Source organism: Leopardus geoffroyi, chromosome A3 (assembly GCF_018350155.1).
Source record: "Leopardus geoffroyi isolate Oge1 chromosome A3, O.geoffroyi_Oge1_pat1.0, whole genome shotgun sequence".
Taxonomy (NCBI): domain Eukaryota; kingdom Metazoa; phylum Chordata; class Mammalia; order Carnivora; family Felidae; genus Leopardus; species Leopardus geoffroyi.
The window spans coordinates 77740027-77756613 of NC_059336.1; the positions used below are offsets into that span (position 1 = coordinate 77740027).

The 16587-nt window shown below is 40.8% G+C and overlaps 2 long non-coding RNA genes across 2 annotated transcripts in view; one reads left to right on the top strand and one right to left on the bottom strand.

Annotated features, from left to right (window-relative positions):
* Window positions 1-16587, bottom strand: part of LOC123580817 — a 182023-nt gene that overhangs the window by 124591 nt on the left and 40845 nt on the right. The gene's annotated exons all lie outside the window — the stretch shown is intronic.
* LOC123580818 lies at window positions 11901-14054 on the top strand. The gene is made up of 2 exons (XR_006703477.1): window positions 11901-12488; window positions 13761-14054. It is a non-coding gene; the product is annotated as an uncharacterized LOC123580818 (long non-coding RNA).

The window sequence follows — 16587 nt, forward strand, 5'->3', positions numbered from 1 at the left end:
AATCATGTGTTATTTGAAACACAAAGCAGAACATGAAACATTTGCATCTCATTACCATTTATAGAGATTGCCTTTGAGATCCAAAAGGTATAAGAATTGCTAGCAGGGAAGTGCTTCCTGCAACTCTCCATCCCCACAAAGAATATCAAGAAAGAATTTGGGGGGCATCTGGGTGGCTCAGCTGGCTAAGTGTCTTACTCTTGGTTTTGGCTCAGGTCATGATCTCACAGTTCATGGGTTCTAGCCCTGGATTGGGCTCTGTGCTGACAGTGCAGAGCCTGGTTGGTATTCTCTCTCTCTCCCTCTCTCTCTCTGCCCCTTCCCGCCTCCCTCTCAAAATAAATGAATAAGCTTTAAAATTTTTTAATGTTTATTTATTTTTGAGAGAGAGACAGAGTGTGAGTGGGGGAAGGGGCAGAGAGAGAGAGAGAGAGAGAGAGAGACAGAATCCAAAGCAGGCTCCAGGCTCTGAGCTGTCAGTACAGAGCCTGACGCAGGGCTCGAACTCATGGACCACGAGATCATGACCTGAGCCGTAGTTGGACACTTGACCGACTGAGCTGCCCAGGTGCCCCTAAAATTTTGTAAAAGAATTTTCATATATATGAAATCTATATATATTTCTGTTTATAGATAAGTTAAACATGCCTCATTACCTATCCCCTAAACTCCAAAATTTATTCCTCAATTTCAAATGCAATTTTTGAGTGCCTTTTATGTGTTCGGCACAAATCTCACATTTTAGGCGAGTGTGTTTTTAAATAAAGAATAAAACAATTTTACTGGATAAAAAAATGCTAGAATAGTTAAATATTAAAATGTACTAGAAAGTGACACACAATTCATAACCAACTTTTCTGGATGTATGACAGTTAACAAACTCATGGGTATTTTTTTTTTTTAATTTTTTTTTCAACGTTTATTTATTTTTGGGACAGAGAGAGACAGAGCATGAACGGGGGAGGGGCAGAGAGAGAGGGAGACACAGAATCGGAAACAGGCTCCAGGCTCTGAGCCATCAGCCCAGAGCCCGACGCGGGGCTCGAACGCACGGACCGCGAGATCGTGACCTGGCTGAAGTCGGACGCTTAACCGACTGCGCCACCCAGGCGCCCCACTCATGGGTATTTTTGAAGAAACTACAATATATTGAGTTGCAAATGAAATCTATAATCCAGTCCTTAATCTTGTGTATTGCACAATAAATTTGGGGACAGGAAAGCAAAGGTATAGAGAGGAGAAAACAAGCCAGTAGAGGTTTGAGAGGGAGCATTAGACCATCAGTGAAACTCGCTGGAGAGAGTAAGGCTAGACCCTGCTGAATCATTTCTGGTTTTTCCCTGGAGACAGACTGACGGCAGCAGCAGGACCAGTGATGCCAAGACCTGTGAGAGGCTGCTGATGAACCTTTGCCCTCAGCCTTCAAGAGCCCTGATGCCACTGTATTCCACACACACAGGGACACCTGAGCACCTGCGATGAGGAAAAAACTCCAACTTCTCTTGACTATTCCCTGTAGTCAAAGGGTTTCACTACCTTTTGAGAATCAAATAGCCTCTGTTTACCTCTCTAGCTTCATGTCTCATCCCTGACCCTTTGTTCTCCATCTTCAGCCACTTATTAAGTAATTTCAGTCCCCAAAATGCATCATCCCCTTAGGTGCTGTAATGTGACTATACTGGTTCCTCTGCTTGGAATGTACTTCTCAACGTCTTTTGGGCCTAACTGCTACTTTAGACTTGACTTTTAATGCAACATCTTCAGTGCTCCCAACACCCGGGTTATTTGCTCCCCAGCAATATGCCCCCATTTGAGTCTATATTGACCATTCCAAGTGTTTCTTACCTTTCCATAAACATTCAATAAATTATCACATGGTAAATAAGCACTTAGACTTGTATCTAGCATATCATACTCACGAAATATGAGCTGTTACTATTCTCTCACTTAAAAAATTCTCTGATTCCTTGATACTCTCCCTCACTAAAACCTGAGCCAGTTTCTATCTTGTTCACCAACACAACCCATTATCTAGCACTGTGCCAGGCACATGGTGAGTGGCAATGAATATGGGATGAAAGATATTTAGTTACTGCACACAGCCATTGGCATTTAGAGCTCTTTTTTTCTCCTTTCCGTAGTAAAACTTCCCATCAGAACGCCAAACAAGATCTTAAAATGAGATGATTCTAGGTCATCCATCAAGATTGGCCCTAAATCCAGTGCCAAGTGCTCTTGGAAGAAAAAGGCAGAGGGAGATTTGTGTCCCACAGAAAAGGAGAGATGCAGCCAGAAGCCAAGAAACTGCGGGAGCCACCCTAGAAAGGATAAAGAAGCATTTTTCCCTAGAGCCTCTGGAGGAAGAGCAGCCCTGCTCACACTCTGTTTACTTTGTTTGTTTGTTCGTTTGTTTGTTTGAAAGGATTTAATTTCTACTCTCTTAGCAAATTGCAGGTATACAATACAGTGTATAACTCTTGTCATGTTATATGTTAGATCTCCCCACCTTATTCATCTTATAATGGAGGTCTGTACCCTCCAACCAATCTCTCCCTAGTGGTCTCACTCCCATCCTCTGGCAATTACTTTTCTGCTTTTTCTTTCTTTCTTTCTTTCTTTCTTTCTTTCTTTCTTTCTTTCTTTCTTTCCATTTTAGAGAGAAAGAGAGAGAGAGAGAGCAACAGAGAGAGAACAAGTGGTGGAGGAGTCAAGGGCAGAGAGACAGAGAGACAGAGAACCCCAAGCTGACAGACCCCACATTGACAGCTTGGAGCCTGACAGGGGCTCGATCCCCTGACTCTGGGATCATGACCCCAGATGAAATCAAGAGTCAGATGCTTAACTGACTGAACCATCCGGGCACTCCTCTACTCTTTTTCTAGGAGTTTTTTTGTTTGTTTGTTTTGTTTTTTTAAAGATTCCATATGTAAGTGATATTGTGCAGTATTTGTCTTTCTCTGTCTGGGTTATTTCATTTAGCATAATGCCCTCTGGGTTTATCTATGTTGTCACAAATGATGGGATTTCCCTCTTTTTTGAGGCTAATAATATTCCATTATACATACAGACCACATTTTCTTTATCTATTCATCTGTTTATGGACACTTAGATTTCAGACTTCTGGTCTCCAGAGCTATGAGAGTAGAAACTTCTCTTGAAATTGGCAATAATTTGTTATGGCAGCCATAAGGTCAAATGAGATAGCACATGTAAAACATGCCATCAGTTTCTGGAATATTCTTATTCATTCATCCAATCATTCCTTCAACAAATATAAGTATTTACCATGTCCTAGGACTGTTCCTAATACTGGGAATTCGGGGGCAAAAAAGGGAGTTAGTTCTGAGGAAATTATACTTTTTTTTTTAATTTTTTTTAACGTTTATTTATTTTTGAGACAGAGAGAGACAGAGCATGAATGGGGGAGGGGCAGAGAGAGAGGGAGACACAGAATCGGAAGCAGGCTCCAGGCTCTGAGCCATCAGCCCAGAGCCGGACGCGGGGCTCGAACTCATGGACTGCGAGATCGTGACCCGAGCTGAAGTCGGACGCTTAAACGACTGAGCCACCCAGGCTCCCCAGGAAATTATACTTCTTATAATTTTATATAGCATTAAGTTACAAGTTCAGTTTCATTGTCACTGAATCTCCAGCTCCGGTTTGTGTTTCTGAAATGCTTTCCTTGTTCTGGTGAAACAGATGCGTGCATGCACACACACACTTCTAATTTCCATACATTCTAAAGCTTCTCCTCTTCACATCCTCCACAACTCCTACTTCCAGTGCAATTCCAAATTTGCCTGCACGGAAAACAAACTGTAAAGCTGTGGCAAATATAAAGGGGTCATGCTCACTGCAAAGCACGTGTAGTATTTCTCTCAACAGAAGAAAAGCAAGCTCGCCTTCCTTATAATTGTGCCCGACTTCTCTACATTCTGGAACACCATTTGTAAACTGGATATAGGTATTTGGTCTTCATTCACACGTATTAGTTTTGTGTTTTGACTTCTCTAGACCACATAAATGGTTCCTTCCCATGGGAAAGAGCAGACGTTTCAGTAATTTTATGATAACAGCTCTGTCAGCAACAGAGACTATTGCTAGTGATAGTCAACCCATGGAAGGAAGGTTATTTTCTGATGGAAGCCTTTCTCCTTAAATTAGGTTACAAGAGAGAAAAGGAAACAAACTTTTTAACACTCATGGCACCTGTACTTGAACATAACGCCTTGCCCCAAATATAGGACTGAAATTGGGATAACCCATAATATCCATATTATATCTCCCCATGTCACTGGATATATGTGTCCTTTTCTTTTGTTTTCTAAACTAATTCTTTACTTTTTATAAAGTAAATATTTCATCAGCAGTTTTTTCTTCTATTATATTTTGTAAAGATCCTTAGAAGACTCGTTTCTTTCAGGAAGTGACTGTTATGACAGAATTATAAATAGCCAAATATATCCAGATTAATATAAATGTCCTGCATGTGACAATTTGCCCCCACCAGAAGTGATTCTTTAATAAGACTGAGCAATTTACTTGAGAAAAACACTTGACAGAGACAGAAACTGTGTCATTTGTCCAAAGGGGGACACAGACAAATATTTTCATCTGGCTAGTGCTCAATGCCTGACTCTAAGCTGCACATCACTCATGTTTTTATCCATCACACTTTAAACATTGCCATTGTAACATGAGCAAACTGCAAAGCTCAAGTCTCACCCAGCGGATAGCTGATTAGATGGACTTCAACTTCAAGGGTGTGAACAAATGGACTAATTCTGTCAGGAAGTAGAGGCAGCCAGAAGAAAAGTAACAATATCATCTGCCAGGCAATGCTAGGACAGGTAGCTCTGTCTTCTTCTAAACTTTGGAATCAGGCCAGGGTCACTGATTCTCATTAGCAACAAACCAGCTCCTTACAGCACACAGGTCCCATGGAGCTGGAGAAAATGAACCTGGTCTGTGAAATTAGAGCTTGAGTTTAATCTGGGGAGGGAGGTGGGGAGACATACTTGGCAAGCCCCCCCTTCTAGGCTCACTCTTGGGCACCAAACAGCCAGAGGAGGGTAAAGAATGGGTGGCAAATAAAACACAATGGGGGGGGGGAGCGGGAGGCGTATAAACTATGAAGATAGACAAAGCTTTAGGAAAGCAGATGGGGGGAAAATGGAGAAGGAGGTAGGGGAGTGCCAGAAAACCGAGGTGATAGAACCAAGCATAGCTTTTCAAGGTGCACCATTTTGTTCCATCTCATTTTCCTGGGCTTCTGACTTCCATAGCATCTACAGATCATTTAATCAGCATAGATTTGCTGAGCACTTACAATGGACCAGACACTGTATCAAGAACTTTGCTTACATGAGTCTGTTTAATCCTAGCAGCAATCTTGGGTGATCAGCTATTTTACACATAAAGATTCTGAGGTTTTTAAAAAAAAAATCAAGTCCTACCTGTAGTTTGTGGTGAAGTCATAATTCAACTCTAGGTTTGTCTGACTCCAAAGCTTATGTGCTTTCCATGATACCAACAGAGTAAAAATAGTGAGAGTGGTTCATTAACTTCTGCAAGGGGGAATTTCTGAAATCAATACTTTAATTTTAATAGAAAGGCAGGGCTGGAACAATGTATGCTTTAGGGAAAATCCCACTGAGATGAAGGTCCAAGAAAAGATGCTGTGTTTGTTTTAATATTTCTTGTGAAATTTCCAACAGGAGAAACTTTGTGGGCTATCGTTCTCAAAAGTTTTGTGTGATGGACCACCTGGAAATAGGAATCTTCATTGTGAGCTACCAGGAGAAAGTGACATAAAAATGTAAAGTGCGTATAAAATGTATATTTTGTGCTCAAGTAGACATCACTGCACATCGCATCCCAGCTAACAAGCACCCAAACATTTTCAGAAGAAAAAATAAAAATTGAGAAAATAACATGTTGAGTATTATTTTTCTTTGGCTTTCCCTTATGAATGCTTACTCTTCTACTCCACTTAAGAACCCCAGGTTTTCATGCACAATTTGAGAACACTCTGCACTTTGGGAAATGGCTTGTCCCACAACGGATTGACATTTTGAAATGTAGAGTGAATAGGTAGCAAGATGATAAAATTTACCAAACTTCTCACTTCCCAGAAGTATCTAATTACGAGAAGTTTGAGATGTTCACAGGGAAGCTCAAACCATTCAATTGGACAGTTAGGAATCTGAACTTAGAAAAAAAAATCATAAATAATTGACTAGAAGCAGAGTATAATAGAGCACGGGAAGAATGGAGCAACTCGAAAAATTCATTTTGTTGATACCTTCTTAAATTCCATATTTGCTTGGAGTTCAATGACTATTTTTTCTCAGCCTTTTGAAACATATTCTTTTAGATAAGCCTAAAAATACTAATTTCAACCCTAACCAAACCACCAACATTCCTCACTACCATCACTCCCTATTGAGGGCATGGTCCCCAGAATCAGTGGTGAGTGGGTGTTTGGTTTACCTTTTGAGTCTCTGTGAGTTATGACTTTTGGAGACTGAGTTACAAAGGAATACACATTGTTGGGCCCAATATTTTCTGTTTCTCCTCCAAATCCTTCTCTCCTTTGTCCCATGTCCCAAAGCCTGGCTTTCCCTGGACCACCTCACTGGGACTGTCTTGCAATCCCAGTTACTGATGCAGTTGGGCCAATGAGAGGCACCAGCAGGAGATCAGAGAACAGGAGGAGGGTAGGTTATGTGTTATGTTGTCCCTGCTTCCTCCGCATGAGCTGTGTTGGCAGCTGTGTTGGCCGTGGCTCCCATCTGCAAGCCCTTCTCCAATGCTGCATTAGTTTTCTAGAGCCACCATAACAAATCACCTTAAACTGGGAGGCTTACCACAACAGGAGAGTATTCTTTCACAGCTCTGGAGACCAGAAGTCCAAAATCACGGTGTCAGCAATGCATGCTCCCTCCAAAGGCTCTAGGGGAGAATCCTTTTTTCTTCCAGCCTCTGGTGGCTTCAGGTATTCTTTGGCCTGTGGCTGCAGAGAAGTTCAGTCTCTGCCTCTGTCTTCACATGGCCTTCTCTTCTCTGTCTGTGTCTTCCCTTCTTATAAGGACACTTACTGGATTTGGGACCTACCTGGATAATTCAGCATGATTTCATCTTGAGATCCTTAATTACATCTGCAAAGACTTTTTCTAGTCAGGTCACATTTTGCAGGTTCTGGGTGGGTGTATCTTTCGAGGGACCATCTTTCAACCCACTGCAAAGGGCTATGACTTTGAGCGGTCCTGGCTCTTGTTCTTTTCCCTTCTCCTCCATGCTTCCTCCTGTTGCCAGGACTGCCAGGCTTTACCATCTCTTGGCAATCCCCTTAACCTTGCCCAAGATATGAATAGAACCCCTGCATTAGACTTGCTTCTCTTATCCTTTTAAATGTACATGGATCCTGGTGTGCCTGGGTGGTTCAGCTGGTTAAGCATCCGACTATTGGTTTTGGCTCTGGTCATAATCTCACAAACTGGGGGATCAAGCCCGACGTCGGCTCTGTGCTGATAGCATGGAGCCTACTAGGGATTCTCTCTCCTTCTGCCTCTCCCCTGCTTGTATAGTCTCTTTCTCTCTCTCTCAATAAATGAACTTTAAAAAAAATTAAAAATTAAAAAAATAAATGTACATGGATCCTAACTAAAAGAGTTATATAAATTATATAATAGAGTGTTGAGGGCGCATTAAGAAAAAAAACACCAAAAAAATTAAACATGACCTTATCAACCAAGATTCTGACATGAATCCCCACTCTCAGCCAGAGACTTCCCCATCTTCAACGGAACATATCTTCCCTGATTCAGCCAGCAGGATTCACTACTGAAAACTTCAAAACACACTTACAAAAAAAGTCACAGGGGCAGAGGAGCTAATCCTCTGTGCTTCTTCTATGTTACAAATAGACATTTTCTAATTCTGGCACTTTGTACACAGAAAGAGGTAATCTTTATAATGAAGCTCTCTTCATCTTCCACTAAGACATAATGAACTTTTATGAACATATTTACCTACATTTAGAAAATTTCCCCAAATAATAGAACAGTTCAGTGAACTAAACTGTAATAACACTGTTTGACACCATGTACATCAATCACCTAACTTACTGTAACCTACTGGCCTTTACACTGACAAAAAAAAATTTTTTTTTGAGAGAGTGAGTGAGAGTGGAGGAGGGGCAGAGAGAGAGGAAGAGACAGAATCTTAAGCAGGTTCCACATTCAGTGTGGAGCCCATGGAGCCCAAAACAGGGATTGATCTCATGACTGTGAATTCATGGCCTGAGCTGAAATCAAGAGTCGGGCGCTTAACCAACTGAGCCGCCCAGGTGCCCCTTAACACTTTTTAAATAATTTGTCTTACGTTATGGGAACAGTAACCCACACTCATATGTGTGTTTGCTCCTTTCTGATGTTTAACCACTTATTCTCTCCCTCGTTTTTGATCCAGCTCTATGTGAATATATGCAAGGCACAAACTTTTGGCCAAATTAAAGAGAATTCTGCTAAGATATTTTATTTGAATATTGATTTTTTTAATTGCCCATTTTCTCATTTGTAGATTGATTGGGTTGGATTGGGTGATTTGATCTTTAAGGCTGTTTTCTAGAAGGTCCTGGAACTTACATAAATTGGCCCATGGAACTCAGCCACTCCATCATGTCATCGCCATGATGTCATAAGAAATCCTAAGGCCCTGAGGGCTCCTATTGAATAAAGTGAAATTGTTTAACTTTCCAACTAAATTTGGAAAGTGTTCTATGTGTCTGGATTGAATTCTCCTCGTGGAATCTGCCTCCTGCTGACAAAGGCCAAAACTAGTCTAAAACCCTCTATAGCCACTGCTTCAGCAAGTTCAAATCAAATATTCGACCACACCAGTACAAAAACAAACAAATGCACAGAAATAGGCCTTGGTGCTACTCCTGGCCTTCCCTTATTCTGTGGGGGTATTTAGCCCTATCAAATTTCATTTGCTTCACAGCTCAGCGCAACTCTTCCTGCCAGGTGCGTGTACCTAGAGAAACTGGATGCAGGTAGACTATCGACACCATGTTGTTAACAGAAGGTCTATGCCATCAATCATTCGTTCATTTGTTCCTTCATTCATTCATGCCACATCTCCCAAGGGTGCCATTTGTGTCTTCAAAATTAGTGCTTAATATCTGCTAGACAAACTTCAAACATGAGATCATCTCTTAAACTATCTAAATTGAATCTTCCCTATATGGTTGGTGTTCATGTAACAATTTAAGGGAAATAGTGCAAGAAAAATGATATAGAGCAAATGGGGGAAATGCATATACAAATGTGCATATATTCATATGCATATGTGAAATATGTGTGTATATATTTAAAATTATGGTTTGAAAAGCTTTTGCCAAAATTCAGGACTTCGTGTAAAAATAGCTTCATGTCTGTATCAGTTAGTTTCTCTTGGAAACTTTAAAAAAATATAATATTTTTTGATGGCTTTACCCTGTGCTGCCCAGCTACATTAAGATAACAGTAAACTACATTCTTATGGCTGTCATAACATTTAGCTTGGTGCTGCTTGCGATGTGAGTAATCTATTAAGATATATAAGGTGCAAAATGCCGCCTTTGTGTCTTGGAGTTCCAGCTATCAGCTGTAACAACCAAGTGCGATTACTGCCAGTGTGGGGCCTGGCTGCTTCCCACCACAGCCCTCATCGGCCAGAGACTCTGCAGCAGTGACCCCTGGCAGCCTGGGCCACCGCCACTGGGGCCGCCCAGCGCTCCTTCTCCCAGCCTCTGTTTCCTCGACTCCCTCCCCTCTCCTCTTTCTTGCCTGTCATCAATCTTACTAAAATGACAGCAGACAGATGTTAGCCTTTGCAAAGATCAAATGAAATCTATGGCTCTGGGGCTGTTCACTAGCAGATCAGTCTACACCCCGTGCAGGCACACACACTGGCAACAACCCACCTAGAATCAATTCGCCAGCCATTGCAAGTATCCCTCTGTAGGCACGGGCCACTCAGAAAGGGATTTTGACAAAATTTAATCCTTCAGTTGCTTCAGAGAGGTTTGATGACGGAATGCTGGGAATTTCCTGTGAGTGTGTGTGTGTGTGCATGCGTGCGCGCGTGCACGCATGCGTGCACTCACTTACATTTGAAAACAATTACTAATATTCAACTTAGAGGAGACGGTATTTACTTTGGCCACAAACTTATGATTTTTAACCCCTTCTTCCAAAAGTTGGACTCTGCCAAAGCATCCCCCACACTTGCCCTTGAGTTTTCAGATTTGTCTTACTGAGCAAACATTACTCCATAGCAGAACTATGTTGAATGTGCCCTTGTCTCATGCAATTTCTTTACATCAATGTACAGGACTATTTATCCCCAATAGAAATGTTTACCTAATCTGGAAAATGTCAGGCCATATGGTGTACATTGTATGAATTTCATCCATCCTTTTTAACTCTTTCTGGAAGTCTTTTTTTCCTCCTGCTGCCCGTTTGTTGTGGACCAGGCAGAAATGATTAAAGGGGATGGAACTCAGAAGAGGGGGGCAGGATGGGAAGGAAGCAAAGAGAAGCCCAGATGGGGCATGGGAGAGCTTCTTTCTTTACTGAACGCGACATCTTGTAAACCAAAGGCTAAAGAAGTCTGAGGATCAAGGCAACCTTTGTGCAGAGTTAGAGCAAATCCAGAACAATAATAATAATTAAAAAAAAATACACACACATCAACAGTGACCTAAAGATGAATATGATGCATTATTAATAATAACATCCCCATGGGCTACCTGAAATTCAGAAAGACCAAATCACCTTTAGGCTCTTATTTCTCTCATCAGTTACTAGAAATAATGAAGTCTTAACTGCATGAAGAAAAGAGCAACCCTCCAGTACTTTGAGCTGAAGCAAATGTTTCTGTAATGTATCTTTCTACAGTATCTTAGTAAAAAGATAGATAGCTATTTAAAATAAGCGATATCAAGGAAGAATAAACTATTATGTTTGTGCCAATGCTTATTCATGGTTTTATAACAAGACATATCTGTTTTCTTCATATAAATCTTGACTCTATATTTAGAGTTTGCAAACAATGATTCTAGTTTTTGGCTGCCTGCCACTTCTGATAGAAAGCTGGGATAGCCGTACTACATTACTATAACATTAAAAAAATTCCCAAAATTCCATGTGGGGAACTTCCTAACATGCAAGAGAAAAGTATAGTGTTCACAGAGAGAGAGAGAGAGAGAGAGAGAGAGAGAGAGAGAGAGAAGGAGGAGGGCAAAGGTTTATAAATTTCAGGGAGCGAATATTATTATTTTTTTTATTTGGTCAATCTTCCTAAATTAAAGGTATCTATGGTAGCTGTAGAAATGAAGTAGAGAATGCCATCTCAGGCCTTTAATGGCCTTCATTTTATCTCTAATAGAAAGACGCCCCCCTCTGTCTTAGCCTCTAGGTCAATTCTGAAAGAGTGCTTGAGCATTCATCAAACAGTCAACAGGACCAGTTTTAGCAATGTCAAGTAATCTGATATGTACTAAAGTTCTAGTCTCCTCTTTTTTATATCTAATAGTCCTGAAAACACTTAGCGGGTACCAGAAAATTGTCATTAACTTAATTTTGTTCTTGGTTGTAGGGAAAGAGAAAAAGAAAGCAATAACCCTCTAGGATAGGCAATTCCATGGACTTGATAGTCTAATAGTATTTTGGACGTGTGGAATACACTCAGGAAATTTCACTCATTTAATTACTGTAAGCTCATTCATACACTCACTCAACCAAATCCTCTTGTTTCCACGCACTGTGCTGAGTACTAAGGATGTGAAGCTCAAAGACAGGATATCTCCCTCAAGAGTCTCCCATTCAGATGCGAAAGTCTTTGCAGGAGGTTATGATATGCATCCTGTGGGACTCCGTGATCTCAGTGAGAAAGGAACCTTAACAGTCCTGGTGTGTCAGTGTAGGATATGGGAGATGACACCTTCTGAGCTACCTTAAAGAGAGTAAAGGGCAGTTCTGGCAATCTAGGACAAGGACAGAGGCTTGAGAGAGCATCTGAGTCGCTAGATGTGGTCACAGGATGCACACACTGGTCAGGGGCAGGGGGCGGGTGGGGGAGATGATGGAAGCAGATGAGGGCAGGAGAGTAGGAGGTTAAATCACAAAGAGCCTTGAATCTAGAATGCCATGGCCTGAATGAAAGACATCAACAACTGTGAGGCTGCCACTAAAATTCTGAGTAGGTAAAATCTTAATGGAAAAGATAGAGAAGCCATCAAAAGATCTGTCTTAACCTGAAAGATATATGTAAATATAGGAATTAAATACAGTGACTAAAAGACAGTTCCAAGACTCAGAACTAAGCCTATAATTTTGACATTACATGCAACTGAAAGATGCCCAGTGGCCCTCAGTCCTGAGATAAATTCAGAAAAACACAACTGATTCAGGCAAATTGAGAAAGGATACTTCAGAAAAGTAAGAAAAAGGTGGTGGAGGAGGGGTGGAGGGCAAGAGGTCATGGTGAAACAGATTTGAGGAAAACTTTATATTAGTCTGGATGAACTTTGGTCACTAAGTTGAATATATTACCAGTAAATTGTTTCTTATTGGAAAAGAGAAAAAGAGAGCAAGGACAGTGGACACGGACACTCTAACTAGACTTGGAATAAACAACCGAGGTTATTTCAGGCAGTACAATGTTTAATCACATCTAGAAAAGAAAGTCAAATGCATTAGTTCCATTTACAACCAATGTTGTTCAGCATATCAATTAAAAGCACAAAGTGCTTTCCCCACATTCCTTCTACCCAATTTTCAAATATTTATTGGTGCATTATACTGCACATTTCATGACAATTAGTGTGGAAGTGATACAAGACCCAGAGAACACACTGAGCTTTTCATTATGAGAGTGGATTGAGCGGGACAAAGACTAAATTGTTAATATCTTAAAAACAAGAGCATTAATTATTAAACAGAAGTAGTAATGTATGGAGTTATCTGTGAGAGAAGTGCAATGTGCCATTTTAGCCAGTTTTTAAATCCGCCATTTGCGGAGTTCTAATGATAGCCTTATTAAGTTATATAGATAGTTGAGCAATATATCACTGAATCAGATGTCTTAACTATGGATACTGGCAGCAGGCCCACAAAACAGAAATTTATAATCCCACTCGGGTTACCTTGATTCTTATTTTGAATGAGTCAATATGGGGCAAAGTTGAAAATAAAGGATAATCAACAGTATAATTTGAAATGTAGGCTCATCTTCACAGATAGGTAAAATCAGAACATACATGGAAGGAAGAAAGGAAGGGAGGGAGGAAGGATAGGAGAAGGAGAAGGAGGGAGTGAAATAGGGAAGGAGGGAGGAAAGAACAAGAATGAAAGAGAAACTCTGTTCCCTGGATATACTCAGCTCACAAATCAACTTACAATGAAAATGTCTGTTTGTAGAACCACTGAAATAGACAATAAAGAGGTATGTGTGTGGTGGGGGTGGGGGTGTTTCCAAAAAATTCAATAAAATTGCTCTTTGTCTCTTAGATGAATACTTGATGAACAAATATTAAGTAAGATAAAACCCATACATCTAAAATCCTCGTGGCCTACTCAGTAACTCAGTAGGATATTTAAAAATCTCTCAGGAAAAATTAGGCAAGAGCATAAATTATGTCCTTTCAGATAAATGCTTCCTTGTGATTCTTCCTTTCCCCCCACCTGAGCGCTGATGCCGGTTTCTTGTAGAGTCAAGAACCAGAAGCAGAGGGAAAGAGCTGGGGAAGAGAACCCAAAACAGAGGTGGTGGAAGATGCCTTCCTATGATGAATACATCAAACTTTAAGTATTTAGCAATTTGTATGATGGAAAGGGACACATACTGAAATCTTAATCTCAAATATATCAAACTACCTTAGCCAATTTCTTTTTCCACCTTAAACTTCATTCCAGGAGCATTTTTCAAATATGCTGCATATCAGAGTGAACGCAAGCTATCTGACTGCAAATTTGCCTCCATATTAAAACACTTACTCTGTTGAAGTGTTTTGAAACTGAAGCGTTTTTTCTTGCACTCTCATGTCCTTAAGGTTGGAGAAACATCTCAAAATTATGCACTCTAATCATGGATTACACATTGCCACCTATAGTTGAGATTAGGTTTTCTAAAAAAGTGTGTAAAATAACACTCATACCTTCAGGAAAATAGCAAAAATGTCCCCTTCAGCTCCTTATTGCTCAACATGTGGGCAAAACAAAATAATAAATAAGTAACAAAAATTATGGGACACAATATTTACTGAGCCAGCCACTTCACACTCATTATCTCGTTTAATTCTTACAGGTTCCTTATGAGACCAGTGTTACTCTCTGCTTCGTAAATAAGAAACAAAGGTCAGCTGCATTAATAACTTGCACGTAGTTCCAAATGGAGGGACTGCTGTTCAGATCCAGCTCTACCCAACACGAGAATACATGCTCTGAAACACTATACTCTCCTGACTCTCCCCATTAACTGGCCCTGTTCAAATGAGCAACATGAACACTTGCCCCATCTTTCCTGCAGAATCAAATGGGAACTTCACAATAAATCCCAAACCTTGGCTTTCTCGGCAAAAGCCTTTAGGAAACGGTTTAGCTCTGGGCTGCGCCTTCCTCCCCAGGGCCCCCAAAGGCACAGGATCAGCAGCCAGCCTGTTGCTACAGAAACATCCCAACACCGCATATGTCTTCAGTGTCTTCAGGGCTGGAACAACTGTCCTTTCTTGGGCTCTAGGCTCGGCACTGGAGTCCCCCAAGGGGTTAATCCATGCCATTCCAAAGTTCAGTGAAGGGACAATCAGAACTGAACAGCAGGGATTTTAGAATGTTAATCGCCCGCTCTCCTCCGATTGGCCCAGAACAAATGCAGGGTACAGTAAATTGTCCTTGTCAGCTCAGCTCACATGATGATATGCTTTATTTCTAGACATGCCTTGAATCTGTCCCCTGAATTTATGTTCAGAAAATAAACACTTCCAGACGGCAATAAAGCATTCAGTTGTGGCTGGCGATTGCACAGTCTCAGACCCACCAAAGCTCTTTTCTTGGGAGGTTTTAAAGGTTTGACTGGTCCAGGCTCCAAAATCATATTTCCTCTGCTTACCAGCCTGGCATGCAAGTGTGCTATTACAACCAGAACCCCAGTTTCATGCTTGTTCCCCATTTGTTCCCCCATCTCCACTCTCTTTCCATCCCCCCACTTTAGCATTTTCTGCTACAAACACTTTCATTTGGGGTTCCATTCAGGCAAAACTTTCTTTTTTGCCATTTTGCCAAATGAGAAGGAAGTTGCCCAACCTATTTCATCCCTGTCATAAACCACGATAGATTATGACGAGGAAATATTACCACACTGCCCAAAATTTAGGCAGTCACTTACCACGTTCATAATTTTTGTCCAGATCTGAGTATTATTTATATTATTATTTACTCGATCATAAAAAATACTTCAAATCAACTCCCATTTCATTTCTTAATTTTGTTTTCAGGAATAAATCAGGGATTTGAGGACTCTACATATGTTTTCTCATACATCTAAAAATAAATATACATGCTATTACGTTATTTCAAATTCATCAAAGTATCCACTAAAATCATTGTGTATATTATCAGTATGCATGCCATACACTCAGAGAAAGACAATTCTAGAACAACACGGTGTTCCCAAGGAAGATCAAATAACCACAATATAAATAAATAAATTGCAATAGTAATAAGGATATCAAAGATTCAGGATATGAGGTTCTTTCATAAAAGCTAAATTAAACAGCTGTTTCATTTTCACCTGAGATGGCCAATGGGACAACTTGTATTCAGGTGATTTGCTGATTAGATTGTGTGATGGTCTCTGGGTGTTGCTGATAAACATGCAGCCCACCTGAAGTGTTTGTTTGCACCTTGTAATTTTTATGGTCACACTCTAATTCTACCTTGCTATCCTTGGGTGGCATCTCCTTGCAACATGAAGCTGCTAAGACTTTGGCAAAAACGAAATGAAAGCAGACCAACCTCTGAAGGAGGTGACAGGCAGGATAATTCCACAGGGAAGAGTATGGGGTCTCACTGCAGATTGCAAGGTGTCAGGGATTGAGCTGGCATTTACAAGTGTCCTTTAACTTAGAGAAGGTTAAGTTCTTAACCTCTTAAGTGGTTAAGCCACCGACTTTGGCTTAGGCCGTAATCTCACAGTTTGTGAACTTGATCTCACGGTTCGTGTGTTCGAGCCCCGCGTCAGGATCTGTGATGACAGCTCAGAGCCTGGAGCCTGCTTCGGATTCTGTGTCTCCCTCTCTCTCTGTCCCTCCCCCACTCCCTCTCCCTCTCTCTCCCTCCCTCCCTCCCTCAAAACCAAATAAACATTAAAATGAAAAAAAAAAACTCACATAAGGGAAATTCAGTGACTTCTTCCATTTCTAAGTGAAATTCTACAGAAGAATATAGGAGCTACAGTCCGTAATTAAAACAGTATGGTTTGGCAGATAATAAATTGCATCAAATGTTAGCAACTCAGCTACCAGCACACAGTTTCACTGAA